We start from the raw sequence: 17,996 nt of genomic DNA on the forward strand, positions 1-17,996 counted from the left end.
ATACAGGGAACACTTGCACTTTGACACTGATAAGCAGTGGCAAAGTGTCCAAAGCATCTAAGCCAGTAAAACGCAATCCATCACAGCATCAAATATAGAGGAGGTAGAGGCAAAAAGTCTGGGGTAACCACGCCAAGAAATGCCAGGTCTAACACTTCCTAAACCAAGATGGAGGGAAATGAAAAGTGGGGTCCACATTGCCTGCTCTATCTAAGGGGTGGTGCTAGTTGAATGGGGACTCACCTCCTAATTTACCTAATTTTCCTGCCTGCCCTCCCACAAAATGTGGAGCAGGAAAGGGAGTTAAGCATCCTCCACTATCTGGAGATGCCTGGGGCGCATTTCAAAGGCGGCATCGCCTTTGAATCTTCCCATCTTGGAAGGCCGTCCTGGCCTGGGGGATGTGTGAAGTACCTCCGCCCAGAGCAAGCTTTGTCCCTGACCTTTGAGAGTGCTGGCATGAGGTCAGAGACATGTCTGGTGGTGGCAGGCTGGCTAAGAATAGTCAGAGACCACACCATTGCTTGGTAGGTTTTCAGGGGACCCTCTAAGGTTTCCTCTGTGTGCATTTATTTATAAATCCAACACTGGCATCAGTGAGGATTTAAGATGAGATGTTTGGTACCAAACATCTTAGGGTGCAGTGAAGCCATCATGGAGCTAGAAAAGTCGTGATGGAAAGTATGCAGCCCATGTACTCTCTATGGCTTCCCTGTGTACTTACAATATCCAAGAATTGATCAGATATTGCAGGATCATATCTGTTCATGCAGATATGCCCACACATGGGATATAGTACATCCTGCATTAGGGCTATAAGGCCTGCAGCAGGGATGACTTACCTATACCTCATGCAGTGTATGGGCTGTGTGCCATGTTGGCTCTTCGGTTTTCTCTGCACCAGACACGCAGCCTGCAATGACAGTTTGCATGGTCTTGGTGAGGGGTCTGTGGGATGGCACAATTTGTGCTGCAGCCCCAGTGGATCTGCTACAGTCCCAATGCCCTAGGTACCAGGGGTACCAGTTACTAGGGAGTTACAGGGGTGGCTGAAGCTGTGCCAATCGTGGTACAGTTTTAGGAAAGAGATCTGGCACTGGGAACCGGGTTAGCAGAGATCCAGTCCACTTTCAATTCAAAATCACACTATACACCAAGCAAAAATGAGGGACTAACCATGTCAAAAGAGGCATTTTCCTATAAACCTGTACTGCACCTATGATTCTCTCCTCCTCCACCCTGGTCAATAATATGCACGTTGTCTTCCCTATTTACTCACTCCTCACCCGTAGGTAGTATATCACTGGAGGCATGCCCATCCCATACCCAACCATTATGGTGGATGTAGTTTTGTGGAGATACTCCTCTCCAAGGACAGTGAACTAACCACACTTGGTCACATCGGCAGAGGCTCATGGGGAAACTATTCCTTTAATATTGATGTAGTCTTCTAATCTTGATCTATCTCTGCAACACTTAAATTGGTAATTAATAACTGATTACATAAGAATTTAAGGGTGCTGGTTCAGTATGTAGATAATGGCTCTTCATAAATTTGGTATGTCACGTGTCTAAGCATCCTGGGTGATATAGTTATTTGATGCTTGTTGGACTCACTCCTCTCCAATGGCAGTGGATAGCTTAGAGAAAATACAGTCTGTTACTAGAGAACCTTGGAGTGAGTAGTCCTCGGATATTGACTGTGTTTCTTTAACACTTAAATTGTAAAATACTGAATCATTCATCCTTTACTGATTCAATAGGGAGATTAAGCATGCTAGATTAGTGTATGAATTATGGCCTGTTAACAATTAGTTATGCCATCGATATTTTTGTGTGCAATTAGATGGTATTCTTGAAGTCTCTGTCTCTCATTGTGAATGCAAGACAACAGGCACGTCTCTGGAGTTAGTGTGGGATTTTTGCAACTCATGTTGGTTACAAACATAAGTTACAAACGCCCCCACATGACATCATTTTTGAGGAGATATTTGTCAGTCCCCAAGCCGTCTCTCTCCATATTTGTCCATAACAGAGTAATGGTTTATGATTTTGACCAGCACCACCCCCTTTGTCATTTACAGAGTGCCCTACATCTCGAAAGTGTCTTGGAAGTTTCTTATTGTCTTTTCTACATCTTATGACTGCTGGTAATGAAAAATGTTGCAGTGGTGTCTCATCGATTTTGCCACACTGATCTCCCTTGACCATAGATTTCTGTTGGGGAACTCGCTATTTGGCCATATCTGGGACGCCAGGTAATGGAAGGGAACTTAGTGCAGGTATATTTCGATAGGGGACAGCTTTATGACTATTGAGAATGCCAAAGTTAGTTTTGCCTTGGCGATGGGTAATTTCTGCGTTATGATATGTTGCACAAGGCAGAAAAAGATACATGGAAGTATCACAGACCACAGAATTATCTCATACACAGTCCACTCTGTTGGTCCTGTTGGTTTCTAGGGGAACAATTACAGCATTATATAAAGCATACAGAAATGACAAGGAGTAGGTGTCACAGTGGCAGTGGAACAGTGGGATACAGATTGTGGTGTTGTATTCCAGAAAACGGAACAGAATCAAACCCAGATTTTGGTGCATTGGGCTATAGTAATGTCAGATTACAAATGTAATTTCAACATACCACATAGAACATACAGGATACCACACAAAATACTTCTACTAGATTGCTAAGCTTTCCCACATGTGACATGGGAGTGGCAACCTATTTAGGTCGAGCGTGATCCAGCGCGCAAGTGCTGCTCTGTGAAAAGCTGTGGTAGTTCAGTATGGAGAGAAGCTCTACCCACTCCCCCGCCCTTATTTTCATTGGCTTGTGTGTTTGTCCTTTGTAAATGCTGTTTTCTGATTCATTGTGAGGCTTGTTAGTCCAGCCTTAGTACAGCCATGTCGTCATTTGTATCCTCCTATGGCTACTTGCCCTTTTACTTGGTTGTTACACAGGCGTGTACTATTTCCTTTATTGCGGTGGTGCGGCTCCTCTGGAAGTCCAAGGCTGGAGGCCCAGGGAGCAGAGGGACCGGAGCCCGCCGCAGGAGACGGACCAGGTAAATGTGGAGTGTCTTTTCCCCTCCTGCCCCCCTCCCATTGTCCGTGCCTTCTCCTCGGCTCCCCTACCTGCCCGCCCGACCTCCCGTTGTTAATGCCTTCTCCCCCACCCTCCTTCCCTACTGATGTCCTGATGTCCATGCCTTCTCCCCCCGCTCTTCCTCCCGTTTTGTCAACCATTTGCAATGCAATAGGTCTTGCGTAAATTGGAGACCTATTGCATTGCAAATGCTTGTTTTACTAAATGTTGTGGGTTGAGTGCTGATCGCGGGGAAGCGGGGGTTTACAGCTGCTGTATCTGTTCTGCCTGCAGATGCTGGGTCCTGGGGCCCAGCCACACCCGGAGCATGGAATTGGCTGCCTAGCCTATTCACTCAACTTTAGGGTGGAAGTCAAACCCCTCCCTGGAGTCAGAAACAAGCGGATGCGTCCAGAGTATCCAAGGCTACTGCACAGCGTACAGGAGGATGCCTGTCCTTCCGTGCCCGGGTCGCGGTCGGGGTGAGCGCGCATTGTGGGCATGTTGCAAACAATGGACGGAGGGGCATTGTACCAGCAGCAGGAAGGCAGGATCGTGGGGGAGAAAGGGTTTGTGTACACCGTGTATCAGGAAGAAGTTGCCTCTCAGTCTCACCCACGCGTGGGTCAGCCTGGAGAAAACATTGGGACACCCCTTACATGGCTAGACCTTCAGAGAAGTGCTTTCCTGTCAAAGTTGTGTGTTCTACTCAGAAATAGCTTGATTTTTAGAGAGACCTGCTGGGCACTCTGCTGGCGATGTTTTTGATGGCCGCTCTCACTGGTGATTGAAAAAATATTCTTATATGACTAGACCTCCACCCCTCAGAGCTTTAATGATATTAAAATGTCGAGGCTACTTAAATGTTCTTTTGAAATGCACGGGACCGAATGAGACTTGTTTATATGCAGCGTGAACCAAACCTGACTGAGTAAAGACTTGTATCAGACTTCGTTAACCTAGCTCGCTTTAATACAGAGATTACTACCTCAGTAATTCATTTTAATTTTATAACTGCCCATTATAGTAGTACTTATGTTTTTCCCTCAGAAGGAGGAAAGGCTGTGCCTGGGTACCAGGATTCAAAGCTGTGTCTTATACATCACAAACATATTTCTGCAGGGTCTAAAGTAACCACTAAGCTATCTTTATATTGCACACTTTTAATAATTTAGGTATTTATATGTAACAGACTATGTAGACAAGCATTGGCATAGCCAATAGGTCTTGCTTTTGGGACCTTATAAGTGTTTAACCATGCAACAGTTAATGTTGTTGCAGTAAGGATATTGGGCTGCATAACTAAATACTTATAAGGTCCCAAAGGCAAGACCTATTGGCTATGCCACTGCTTGTTACCTCTTGGAATGCAGGCAGAAATCCAACAACATGGTCTCCGGGAATCACTTCAGTGAGCAGCAGCACAAGGGATATGATGGGATGCACGGCGCATGCCCAGGGTAGCCAGGCCCTGTCAAGCAACTAGACCCAACTCCTGCTGAAAGAATCCCTAAACAAAAAAAAAACTGCAATGCGAGGCTGCCAGAGTACAGAAGGAAATGTTTACACTGTCGTAAATAAAGTATTACGCACTCAGAATTTTTATATATCAATATGATCATGCATAAAGCAAGAGGCTGAGTCTGTGGTATCAGGTTCAAAAGGGCTTTCTTCCAATAACTCGAGTTTTAGGGAGAATAGTTCCATCACCACAAGGGATCAGGAAGGGTCTTCTGGTAAGAATTCTCAAAATATTCTCAATATTCTCAAACTTTATTCACAGAGTACAGTATATATACATTTGATATTATACGTAAGCAGGAGTGCTTCAGGCGGAGCAAGAGAGAATGAGATAAGAGCATGTGGGCGTGTAAGTAGGCGTGAAGGTGGGCGTCCATGTGGGCGTCCACTTGATGAGTCATAGGTGAGTGTCATAGGTGGGTGGATACCTGGAGGGGGTTGCGTGATCAGCTGGAACTTTACTGGAACTTTGCCTTACTTGTGCTCAACTCGAGCATGACGTGTAACTGACGTGGGGAAGGGCTGCTTGTGCAGTCGGGAAGTCTGGAAGAGAGGCCTTCAGTGTCAGGGCGACCAGCACATCTTGTATTATCTGATATCTAAAGTCTGGAGCAGGGACTGATTTGTGACATAGGTTGCCCATCACCAAGAGCCAATGTGGCATCTATCTCTTCATTTACTGCGTAGGCCTTACATGGGGGCTATGGGCTTTTCACTGACGTGAGCTTTGTAATCACATGAAAAGAGACAGAAAGGCTAGGCTCTCTTCTTTGCAGATGGGTTGTGTTTTATTCCTCCTTCTCCAGGCAGGAATGTGGTTTCAGTAGGAGTAAGCAGATAACCATGCTCAATACTGTCTCGGCACCTCGGACTGGGCCCCTTTGGATGAGGCCCAAGTGTGCAAGGCCAAGGATACGCAGCTGCAGCTCTCAGAGCGTCTGAGGCCCTGGCTGAGCCACTAAAACGTGCTTTCATGAAATGACACGAGTGCAGAAAAACATGATGCAAAACGTGTAGGCCTCAATGCAGAGTTGTCGTTTCTCTCATAGGAGACTGGATGATGGCAGGCCACGTTATAGCATAAGCATCATGATAGACAGGCCATGGAGGGGAAATGCATAGGTTACATGCATGTGCACATAAGCGTTGGGGGGCACATGGGGACACATAGGCCTCATAATTTTTTATTTCCTCAACACCATGATTATAAAAGGCAGTCAAGCATGTTCATGCACTGCACGCTGCAGAGTAACTATATTAATATGACAGCTTTTAAGGAAAACTCTCAAATATAATTCCCTGAACATCCTTAGAAGAAGCTGCAAGGTTGTTCATCCGCTGTAGGGGTCAGAAGGAGGAGGGAGCAGGAGAGAAGATGCAATTGAATACGGCGCCAAAGCTGAACACGAGCAGGAACTAAATAGAAACAAGTGTGTGGGCACCATTAAAGAATGGTGCATTTTTAAACACGCCAAATTAATATGTATAAGTCGATATGTGCACCGGTCTCGAGGAAGCCCACCACACTACAAAGGCACACGGATACGGATGCCTGCTTTGGCCTCAGGTGCACAGGAGAATGACATGGGAGCCCGCAAGGAGGTCCCTGCTTGTGCCCTGGGGGAATGGTGGAATGCTCGCTCAATCCGAGCGTGAAACGAACCCAGGCAGAGTGCGAAGCAGTTGAGGCAGAAAATGGTGAGGTGGAGAGAGAGGGTTTTGAATCAGAGCAGGAGGAGGAGCGAGGCAATCAAAAGTAATGTGAAGCTGACAGCAAAAAAAGGCACACACGTAGCCACTGAAAACATGGTGAAACAAGCCCGGGAGTTGTGCGCGTGACGCGGCCGTGAAAGTAAAAGTGATTGCGCACTGTAAGGGTGCCCGAAAGGAGAAGTGCTTGCAGGTTCGTGAGGTGGGGGGAGCAAAAAGATGCACTCTGTGGATTGGGAGGGGGAAGAGGCGACGGGAGAGTGAAAATGAAAATACTCTGTGGAATGCTGAAAGCAACAAGATTATCAGTCAATTTCAAGTGTAAATAAATACATACAAAAGAAAAGTACGATGCCTTTGAAGAACAATCTTTTGAAGTGAAATCAAAGGCAATTACCTGTATACATGAAACAAGACACGCGGCCGCGAGATGCGCTCTGTGGTGGGGGAGGAAGAGGAGCTTTGAAGCACGAGCAAGCCGAAGAGGTTGAGCGGTTACGCGCAAAGTTACAAGCCTCTGCTCGTAACTGTGCATGTAACCGCACTTTCGAGGCCAGACAAAAAGCTGTGGTCGACTTTTTAAAGCCCACTCACTAAATGTCTCGCCAGAGCAGCGCATGCGCTGGCTCAGGTGAGACCTAAGAAATTGTTTGGTTAGAATGCTGGAATGAATCTCAGCGGTGCGCATTCTAGTCACTTATTTATTTTGCCCTCTATGCCACTCGTTGCCTAGACCAACCATGAGCAAATCAAGCTTGTTCCTGCTCTAACAGGAACTGTCTGATCTGATCTGCCAGTCCAGGTTGCCTTTAGATGGGAACACAAACAGTCCCAGACCAGTTTCGGCCCTTTTTAGCCTCCTCAGCAAAGAGCAGCTTCAGTGCAACTGGTATGCACTGATATGCATCACTTGCACTCACTGTTCCACACAGCTTAACTAGTCCCTCACTTATGCCTGGATACACTCTCGAGTGATTAGTCCGCTATACAAATTAATATAACATAACAAATGGGTTGAAACCAGTGTGAGGTTAAGACACACAATTGATGGACGTAATGCGAAACATTCATCCCAGTCAAGAGATCTGGGTTAAATCCATCATTCTTTTGCTCACCATGCCACCCCAGTTTAGACCTGGCCATATGCAAATCAGTCTTGACCCTCTGCCTCATGGGAACAGTCCAGCCCGAACTGCCAAGCCAGGTCCTCCCTGGACCAGAAACAAGCATACTAGGACCGGTTTCGGCGTTTCACCCCTCATCCGCCAGGATAGCTTGATTCCAGTGGCACAGTGAGCCCAGGACCCACGTCTGGGCATACCTGGCACACTTCGGGCAAGAAAGCAAAAGACACACAATTGATGGACGGAATGCAGAACAAATCAAAACATTCACCCCCAGTCAAGAGATCTGGGTTAAATCCATCATTCTTTTGCTCACCATGCCACCCCAGTTTAGACCTGGCCATATGCAAATCAGTCTTGACCCTGTGCCTTATGGGAACAGTCCAGCCCAAACTGCCAAGTCAGGTCCTCCCTGGACCGGAAACAAGCATCCTAGAACCGGTTTCGGGGTTTCACCCCTCATCAGCCAGGATAGCTTGATTCCAGTGGCACAGTGAGCCCAGGACCCACGTCTGGGCATACCTGGTGCACTTAGGGCGAGAAAGTAAAAGCCACACAAGTTATGGACGGAATTCAGAACAAATCAAAACATTCACCCCAGTCAAGAGATCTGGGTTAAATCCATCATTCTTTTGCTCACCATGCCAGCCCTGTTTAGACCTGGCCATATGCAAATCAGTCTTGACCCTGTGCCTCATGGGAACAGTCCAGCCTGAACTGCCAAGCCAGGTCCACACTGGACCGGAAACAAGCATCCTAGGACCGGTTTCGGGGTTTCACCCCTCATCAACCAGGATAGCTTGATTCCAGTGGCACAGTGAGCCCAGGACCCACGTCTGGGCATACCTGGCGCACTTTGGGCAAGAAAGCAACACCAGTGTGAGGTTACTTGTGTTCTTGTCTAGAGCAAGCCCAGCTCCAGGATTTTTAGTTCGAGCCTAGAGGCAGCGCACATGCACTACTTGCTCTGCGAGACTGCTGTAGTAGAGTATGGGAGAGAAGCCGCTCCCACTGTCCGCCCATATTTTTAATTGGCTTGTGTCATTGTCTTTCGTAAATGCTGCCTTTGGATTCATTAATAGGCTTGTTAGTCACTCCTTAGTACAGCCTTGTCTTCATTTAGAACCTTCCATGGCTACTGACCCCTTTACTTAGTTGGTAGACTATAAGTTTACTATTTTCTTTATCGAGTTTCTCATACGTTAAGCATGACGACATTACGTCACAGCATTGGTTGGACTGCAAGATGTTAGTCCACGCCTGGCTACATAGTCAGGGATATGTGTTGGTGAACCCCTGTGAGGGCTCGCAAATGCAGACATAAAAAATATATGTTTAAATAAGTACCAGGGAGCTTACATTATGTTTCCACTCCCGCCAAGAACATTTGGAGTAGGGCTGTATGTACCATTTCCTACCTTTGACCTCACTCCTCCCCTTCCCCCCAACCTAAATCATAGTAGAAATGTGGAATGTGGTGGGCGGCAGGGTGAGTGACGAACAATGCCTCACTAAATAGTGGTTTTTAACCCATAGTTTGAACTTAAGAATAAACTCATTTGGCTAGCCATCCCTACCAACAAATACACTACTCAACACAAAGCACCTCGGCGAATCATTAAGGGTGGTTTACGCTACATAAATGACCACACCCGATCTTAACACAATGCTTCAAACGTCACTCTTGTTCCAAGCCCATCCACGTCTGCAAACTTCCTCAGGTATCAGAATCAAAAACACAACAGATCATAATTAAATATACAATTAAGAGAAAGAAATGTTACCAGGTGCGTAAACCAGCAAAAATTCAAAAAACAGCTACTATGGAAAACAACCATCGCATACTATGTTATATAGGAGGAAAAGTGATTGGAGGAAGAGCTAAGAGCCCCTCCCCAACCTTCAGTCATTCAGCACCCCCCGCTTCTGCTGTCATTAACCTACTGCCTCACCCACCCACAACCCCCTACTCCCTTCATTGAACAATCCACACCACTGTGTGAGGATTGTTCAATACCTTACTCGCTCTGAACTGAATCCCCTATTGCATTGTGTTACCTGAAGTTCGAATCACACATTGCTCATCATACAGAAAAGATTCACAGCTTAGATCAACACTACGCGAGTCCTAGAGACCTCAGGTTGTCCAATGTCAGATGGAATTTATCCTCAGTTCTAGATTATGCCATAGACTTTCTGGTACTTGCAGGTCCGCTTTTTCCATTACATATCTAGGATTACCAGTATTAGAATGTAAACAAAATAAGCAATGACAGAGCCAGTCCGGTGTTGACTGCCAGCCGTTTGGCTTTGCCAGTGCTTTTTGTGTTTCGTCATGACTTTTGTACAACTTTACTGTTGGGGCGGTTGGGGCTCTGTATATACATTGCATATTAAAAAAAACAACATTGCCAAAAGCTAAAATGTATTTTGTTTTAAAAAGTACACATTGCTACAATAGCCTCTGGCACTGATGGGAACTACTTGGTATGGGTATGTGCTCCTTGCAGAATGCAGTCACTCACAGTGAAGTAAGCCAATGGCTGAAGTAGGTGGAAGAACAAGCATTTGCAATGCAATAGGTCTCACATTTACGCGAGTTTAAGCTATTGGCATTGTAAATGGAGAATGAGTATGATGAATCGGAATTTCAACAAAGACTCTCTGTTGTTGCCGCCCCCACCTGCCGAAACGCCACGCCACGCAAGGACGCAATCAGCGTCGGACCAGCGCCGCCCACTTGGAGCTGCGGGACGCGAGCAGTCAGACGCGCCACACACTGGCTTTTCGGACTCGGAGGACCCAAGGGAAATATCGGGTCCCGCCGGAATCGCAGGGAGTTAATGTACCGCGGGAGAAAAGAGCAGCGGGGGCTCACGTTGGAAAAGTGCACCCCAAAACATGCCTCGCTTTGCCTTGAAGAAATCAGCGTGTAGAGAAGGTGGACAGACAGCCCCGGAGTCAGAAAGGTGGAGAAGGCTGTGAAGTAAGTGACCGAGTACACCCTAGAAGATAACTCTAAAGCCTGGGGTTGTATTACTGGAGCGCCTCCCCTGCAGAAGGAGAGAAGCAAGGGGGAGGCTCCCAGGTCACCAATTCAAGAACAAAGCACTGAACTTTAAATGGAAACTGGCAGGCACGGCGGGATAAAGGCACAACAGAGGTAAGTGCACGAACGATTGCAGTACTCTAACGCCCTTCTAAGTATCCATTAATTGTTAAATTTGGTCGATTAGGGGGCAATTCAAGGGGGTAAGTGCATTAAAATTAGAACGCACAGCAGATTAGAAGTGAGACGAAATGACATTGATGCAGCATCGGTGAGTCTCGCTGGCAAACCTGCCATCGCCGTTTTGGATTTTCTGAGGACACTCAGCGCAACTTTCTCCACGCAACTTTCTCTCCACTTTCTCTCCACTTTCTCCACGCCTCCACTTTCTCCACGCCTCCACGCCTCCACGCCTCGCGGAAGGGGCGCTCTCCTTCCCGGGCTGAAGCTGAAGGGCTGAAGCTGTTTCTGGGGTAAAACAGGGGCTGAGGGCTGCGAGCAAGAGGGCTGGGACTCCATTTCTCAGGAGTCCCAGGAACCCGCGCCCGTGCCCGCTCCACCTGGGCTGCTCTCCCTCCCCGCCCCGCCCCCAACGACCGGGTGAATAAATACCGGCTTGCCTTGTACTCCGTGGGACCTCCTAGCAAACCTGCCATTGCCATTTTGGATTTCCTGAGGACATTCAGCGCAACTTTCTCCACGCCTCGCGGAACCCGCTGCGCGGGTCCCGCTTCGCAGAGGGGCGCTTTCCTCCCCGGGCTGAAGCTGCTGCTGGGGTAAAACAGGGGCTGAGGGCTGCGAGCAAGAGGGCTGGGACTCCATTTTCCAGGAGTCCCAGGAACCCGCGCCCCCTCCATCTGGGCTGCTCTCCCTCCCCGCCCCGCCCCCAACGATCCGCCAATCACCACAATAGCCATAAAATAACGCGTGCTTACCGCTGCGCGGGAGCTCGCCGGGAGAAGCCCGGGATAAGGGCGGAACCGTCAAAGGCCGTCCAAGGACGATCAAGGTTGGGTCGGGGCTACTCCCTTTATCAGTGATCCCAGATCTCTTGTTTTAAACTGTTGGTTGTAAGTTATAGCACTATATATTTAGTTGTTTCCTAGAACCCACATGATGTCCTTGCGCTCAGGAAAGGGCAGACAGGTTACCGTAAAAACGAACAATGGGAAAGCAACTGGAACTTTAGATGATTTTATAACTCGGGCAACTGTGATCTTAGAAAAAGAAATCGCCCTTACCGAAAAGCGTTTGTACCTAGATCTAATAACAGGCAAACGCTCATCCTTGGGAGATATTGCCTCTAAAATTACCCCCAATAAGGCACTCACTCCCGAGAAAAGAGCAGATAGTGCAGATAGCAACCTAGAGGCTAGTCCAAATCTAGTGCCACTCTCTGACTCCCAGACAATCATGATAGCAGACCCAGGGGACTCCCAAGCTGAAGCACCCACACTCACTCCTATACCTATTTCATCAGGTATCACGGGGGATAACGTCTTAGACGGCAATTTGAGCAATAATGGGCCCATCCACACACAAGATCATGTAGTAGTCTGTGAGCGGGAACCAAACAATCCGAACAAACATAAAAGAGGGGGAAACCATAGAAAAGGAACCAGATCCAAGTCAGCGAAGCCAGCACCACCCAAAGTTCTGACAAATCCAACTAAACAAAAGGGCACCCACCCAGTTGACGCGGGACAGAACATTTTCTATTTTAACACCAATATTAATGACCGACTTTTGGGGGAAATTGAGAAATCGGTTCAGATGCTCTTGCTGCCTGTTCTAGAGAAAATTCAAATTGTTAATCTAAAATTAGACCAATTGGAACACCTTATCTCTCTTAACACCAACTCCCTTGAAACTCTAGTAACTAAAAACAAATCACTCGAGGTGGGGGGTACTAATAACAACAATAAAAACAGTAACGCCAATAATAGTAAACCAAAAAACGGGGAGAGAATAAAAATGCCAGTAAAACACCTAAAACACTTATAACTGGTGACCCTAAGGCAGCACCGGCCCCCTTAGCACGAACAAAACCTGTTCCATTAGCTCTTACTAAACTTGCAGTGGCGGGCACTGTGGGGCCCCCTAGTCAAAATATGGGTAATATAGTACTAACACCAGAAGTTACTACTTCTAAACAGGGAACTACCCAAGGGCCAAAACAAACATCTCCGCAGGGGCTTGCAGCAAAAAATGACAACGAGAGAGCACATAAAGGGAAATCACCACCTGTAAACTTGCCCCCAGATTCAGCTCCTTTTATGGTAATACTCACAGGAGTACCCCCAGTTTTGTCTAATAAAACGGAATCAAATCAGGAGTTAAACAACAAAGTAATATACTGGCTCAATAATAACAGACCACTCCCTCCTGATTCTAAAACAAAAATACTTAGTGTACGCAGAGTTCCCTGGGTGGGCCCAAGTGAGAAGGACCTAGAGGGGGATTGTATCCTGATCAACTTCAGCGACACCTGGGTAAAAAATATCATCTGCTGTAAACCAAGATTTGCTAGAGCTGGGGATATTCAATGTATAGGTCTAGAATATTTCTATCCAAATTTGAATCTTGCTCCCCCGACTTTGCTTTACAAAAACACTGGGCAGACATCTAACAGTGAAACACATCCTGGGTGGGCCCGGAGAAATAGAGCCGTATGGCCAAACCAAAACAACTGGGGTCCTCTGCAACAGAGTGATGGTTTCTTTAGGGGATCAATTTATAACAATAACAACTCCTCGCAAACCTGGTATAATGAACTAAGACCAAGATTCCAGGGGGAAGACTACCTAGGATGGTTTCCAAGTAATATCCCCCTAAGAAACCGCTTTGATGCACTTGCGGGCATGGTAGAGATGGATTGACCATCACTAAGTTCTCCTGGCAATACTAATACTCTGAGAACAGGAGAGCCCAGCCAGAGGGAGAAGGGAGAAAGCTGTGATGATAACTCACGGGAGAATGCTTCCGTTGGTGACGATCGTACTTCTAACCCCCAAGTCCCTGAGGCTGGCTTTACTAAAGAAAGCGAATCAAGTCCAATCATCTTAAGGCATAATCCGGAAGTATTACCTGAACCAGTCAGAAAGAACCAAAGCGAAGTAAGGATGCGCCTTATTTCTTGGAACATTGCTGGGCTCGCCTCAAGATTGGAGGATGAGGCATGGTTAGACTTTGTGGGTGATTGTGACATCCTGTGCCTCCAGGAAACATGGAGCCGATCCACTCAGAACATCGAGGGCTTCCAAGCCTTTAATACCCTAGCGATACCTTCACAAGCGGGTAGGGCAAAAGGTGGCCTAATGACAGCAACCTCTTTAAAACTATGCAAACTTGTAACTTCTATGATAGTTGACTCCCCATGGTTTCAAGTGCTAATGTTGGTTAATTTGTTTCCTGAACCATTGTTGTTGATTAACTGGTTTTACAACATCTTTGACAACAATGAGACAAGCGTAATGTTGAAATTGGAGGAGGCTATAGCCAGGGCACGCCACGAGCAACCCTTACTATTTGTCATCTGGGTGGGAGATTTCAACTGTTCATTATGCACCTACGGGGACTCGAAGGTGTGTGGCTTGAGAGACTCCCATGATCAACCCCTGTTACACTTCAAACATACACCCCAGGGGGACGCCTTAAACAACATCATTATTCTAAATGATCTATGCATAGTGGAGCCCTGGGTTGGTCCAAATTCTGCTCCAATACCGACGTTTCAGGGAAGTAGAGGTATGATGAGTTTTATTGACTTTGTAATTATCTCTAGTGGGCACTTCCATCATGTTGATAAGTTGGAAGTAATTGCTAATGCTGCCAGTGACCACAACCCTCTAAACTTATCCCTGCTTTGTCCCGTTAAACCCAAACATTCTGTTTGGGAGCAACCTATAAAGTATAGTAGGAACCAAGGTATCACACTTAAATGGGGCAAAATAGACGCGGCAGGTCTTGAGGCAGAGATCCTAAACGGATATAGCTCTGAGTACGAGGCATGTCTAACACCTACAACTACCCCTGAAAAGGTCATAGGGAATTTTGAATCTCTATGTGGGCATGTAGCCGAACGCCTCACAAAACCAATTGGTAAAAGCAAAATGTTAGGTCCCAGATGGTTTGATGCCGCATGCTCGGCAACACACAGATCTTTGAAAGCGGCATTAAAACAAAAACCTAGGGACATAGAACTGGTTAGAGCATCTAGACTGGCCTATAAAGAAGCCATAAGAATAAGGAAGTTGGACTTAAAAAACCAAGCCTGGGAAGAGGCCTCGGAATTGAAGGACAGTAGGCTTTTCTGGGAAGTTATTGATCGCCCCCTTTTTACAAGTAATGGCAAGGATAACATTGTGATGCAGATTGCATGCGAAACATGGGAATCACATTTTGGGAACATTTTTAACCCACATGGTACTTTATCCAATGAACCATCACTAGGAGACGCTAGGGAATCGGTGGTCTCTCAATCTTCTATGTCCTTGAGCTCATCGCTCACCTTACAAGAAGTGGAAGATGCTCTGTCGAAAGGCATACCATTAAAAGCACCCGGCCCTGATCTAGTGCCTTTGGACTTTTTTAAACACAATGTTAAGGTTAGGGCCCCCCTGTCGTTAAATGTTTTTAGAGCAGTTGTTATTAGCCGTATTCCGGCATCATGGAAGGAGGCAGTAGTGGTGCCAATTTTTAAGAAGGGCGATAGATCAGACCCCCGATGCTATCGCCCAATCTCATTAATTGATGCATCGTGTAAGATATTGGGTAGGGTCATTTTAGCCAGACTAGAAACATGGGCAGATTCGGTGGGCCTTATTGTGAATTCCCAATATGGGTTCAGAAAAGGTAAAGGTACTGTTGAACAGTGCCTGAACCTGGCCCTGATCATAGGGAAATACATGAAGGCAAGGAAATCCTCCATCCACCTTGCCTTCATGGACCTTTCAAGTGCATTCGACACTGTGTGTCGGAGCAAGCTGTGGCAAATGATGGAGGTCATGGGTTTCGAGGAACCCTTGGTCACCTTGCTCCGTAGACTCCATGAATCCACTACTGTAGCCATAAGGTTTGGGCCAGGGGGGGAGAAAACTAAGTCTATCCTCTCAACTGAGGGCGTTCGACAAGGATGCATATTAGCTCCTTTTTTGTTTCTTGTGTACACCAATGGTCTGGAAAAATACCTGTTGGACCACTGTCATGATTTTCCAAAGGTCAACGGCAGGAGCATTCCAATGCTTTCTTACGCCGACGACACGGTACTTATGACACTCACAGGAAACAGTATGCAGCACTGTCTTGATGCCTTCCATAAATTCATGTTGGACCTAGACCTCAAGGTAAACTTCGCCAAATCCTTTGCTATGGTTTGTGGCCCTAAGGGTACCAAAACCAGAAAGTTTGTAGTCAATAACTCCACCATCGAAAAGGTTGAAAACTTTAATTATTTGGGAAACCTCTTCAACAACAAACTAAGCTGGGCCCCGTTAATGCAGACTCGAGTTCAAAGTGCCAGTCGCTCTATAGAGGGTCTGTTTCGTTTCTGTGGCAAACTAGGACAAAAACCTGTTATACATCTAAAAACCTTGTATAAAGCTAAATGTTTGTCGGTTGCTACTTATGGGGCAGGGGTTTGGGGGACTGAAAGCCCTGACACGATACAGATCATGGAGAACAAATTTTTAAAGCGTGTATTGGCTATTCCACCAGGCTCCTCAAATAGATTTGCCCATAACGAAATAGGTCTAAGTTACGTGAGTGACACCATTCGCCTTTCCCCTTTACTGTTATGGGGCAAAATATGGCTATCAGAGGACTTACAGCTCACCAGAGATATCCTCCGGGATTGTTTAAAATTGGCAAACATGAAACAGATCCCCTGGCTATCTTATGTAAATGAAATGCTCCATAAAATAGGCTTGGGTGACATTTTTGACAACCCCGAAAATATACAGGGAGATATCAAAGCTGTAATTAAAACAAATTATTGGAAATCACCGTTTGTGAATTCCCTGGTTAGCCCTTATGTTCCTAAGGCTACTTTGCAGCACCAGTTTTATTTAACCTTCACAAACCATGTGCAATGGCGATTCTACTTGACAAGGTTTAGGCTACACATCTTGCACTTCCTTTTTGCGTTTCCTAAACAGGGGGGTTGGTGTGAGAGACTGCCCCCCTGTCCTTGTAATAACAAAGATAGCCAAAGCACGATGCATATTGTTCTTTTCTGTTCCCTATATAAGGACCCGAGAATCAGGTTTATTAAGCCGATCCTTAAGGAAAAGCAACCATGCCATTATAAAGAGGGTTATGATTATTTATTATCTTTGTCTTCACCTGGTGTCTGCTGTGCAATGTTAAATTTTATACGGGTGTCACTTTTGATTAGAAAACGGTATGGCTAAATCTGGCCCCAAGAAGCTGACCCTTTGATCATGTATATTGTATATTGTTGCATCGTGATTTTCTTATTTATTTCACCTGCCCTTCAATGTATGCCCCGGCACGAAGAATCTATGAAATCATCTAATTTGATTGAAAGTAAAAGCTATGGGGTTTTTATTTGTGATTATATTAGCTAACGAATTTTATTAGTTTAGTGTTATAATTGTAAGACTGTCTTTTAAAAATGAATTTGAAATAATGCTTGTAAATGAAATTGTTTGACTTTTATGATTCTTTTTTTTGAATCGAATAAAGTTTTTGAAATGAAATGAAAAAATGACAATGCCTTTTATTTATGTTTTAAAACCCAAAACAGAAATAAAAGGCATTGTCATTTACAATGCCAATAGCTCAAACTCGTGTAAATGCGAGACCTAGTGCATTACAAATGTTTGTTAAATCTTGCATTGACTTAAAATTACAGCAACATTTGACAGACATAGCTATATGATATGAACGTTGCATACAGTTATTCACCATGACACATTGATACTTGATGGAAAGCTCAGCCTCATTTTAGGCCCTGTATGATACCCACAGGAGTAATGTCACATATCAATGTAATTATATGATTGCGTATCACCCATATTTTTTGCGGTCTTCGATTGTTACAAAAAAAACACTTTCAGGACGCAGTGTCCGTTGTCTGTTAAGTACTTCATAGTCATGACAAAAAAAAGGAATACAGTTTAAGATTGGAACTGGAGATTAGAGACCTATTGGGTACAGTAAGTAACCATGTGCAGTATTCTTCAATTGCAACCACTGTTTTTACATTCATTTCAATTAAAATAGTTCTATTTTATGCTAGGTTCAAATCTCAAATTGAGCTTAAATTTGATGAGAATCTTTGTCCTTGTACGCCCATTGATCTGTCCCCTTGTTTTTCCTGCTTGAAGGATCAATGGTTAATCATAGAGCGAAGGACTCTTTTTGGAATGAGTTTTGGTGTCTGTTTCTACAGGTATGCATGGGCGTTTCTCCAGAATTCTTTGGCACTGGTGCACAAGTCCCAGAACCGGATAGGCCGTTTATTCCACCAAACATTTTACCG

The sequence above is a fragment of the Triturus cristatus genome, chromosome 3_2, assembly GCF_964204655.1.
Source record: "Triturus cristatus chromosome 3_2, aTriCri1.1, whole genome shotgun sequence".
Classification (NCBI taxonomy): Eukaryota; Metazoa; Chordata; class Amphibia; order Caudata; family Salamandridae; genus Triturus; species Triturus cristatus.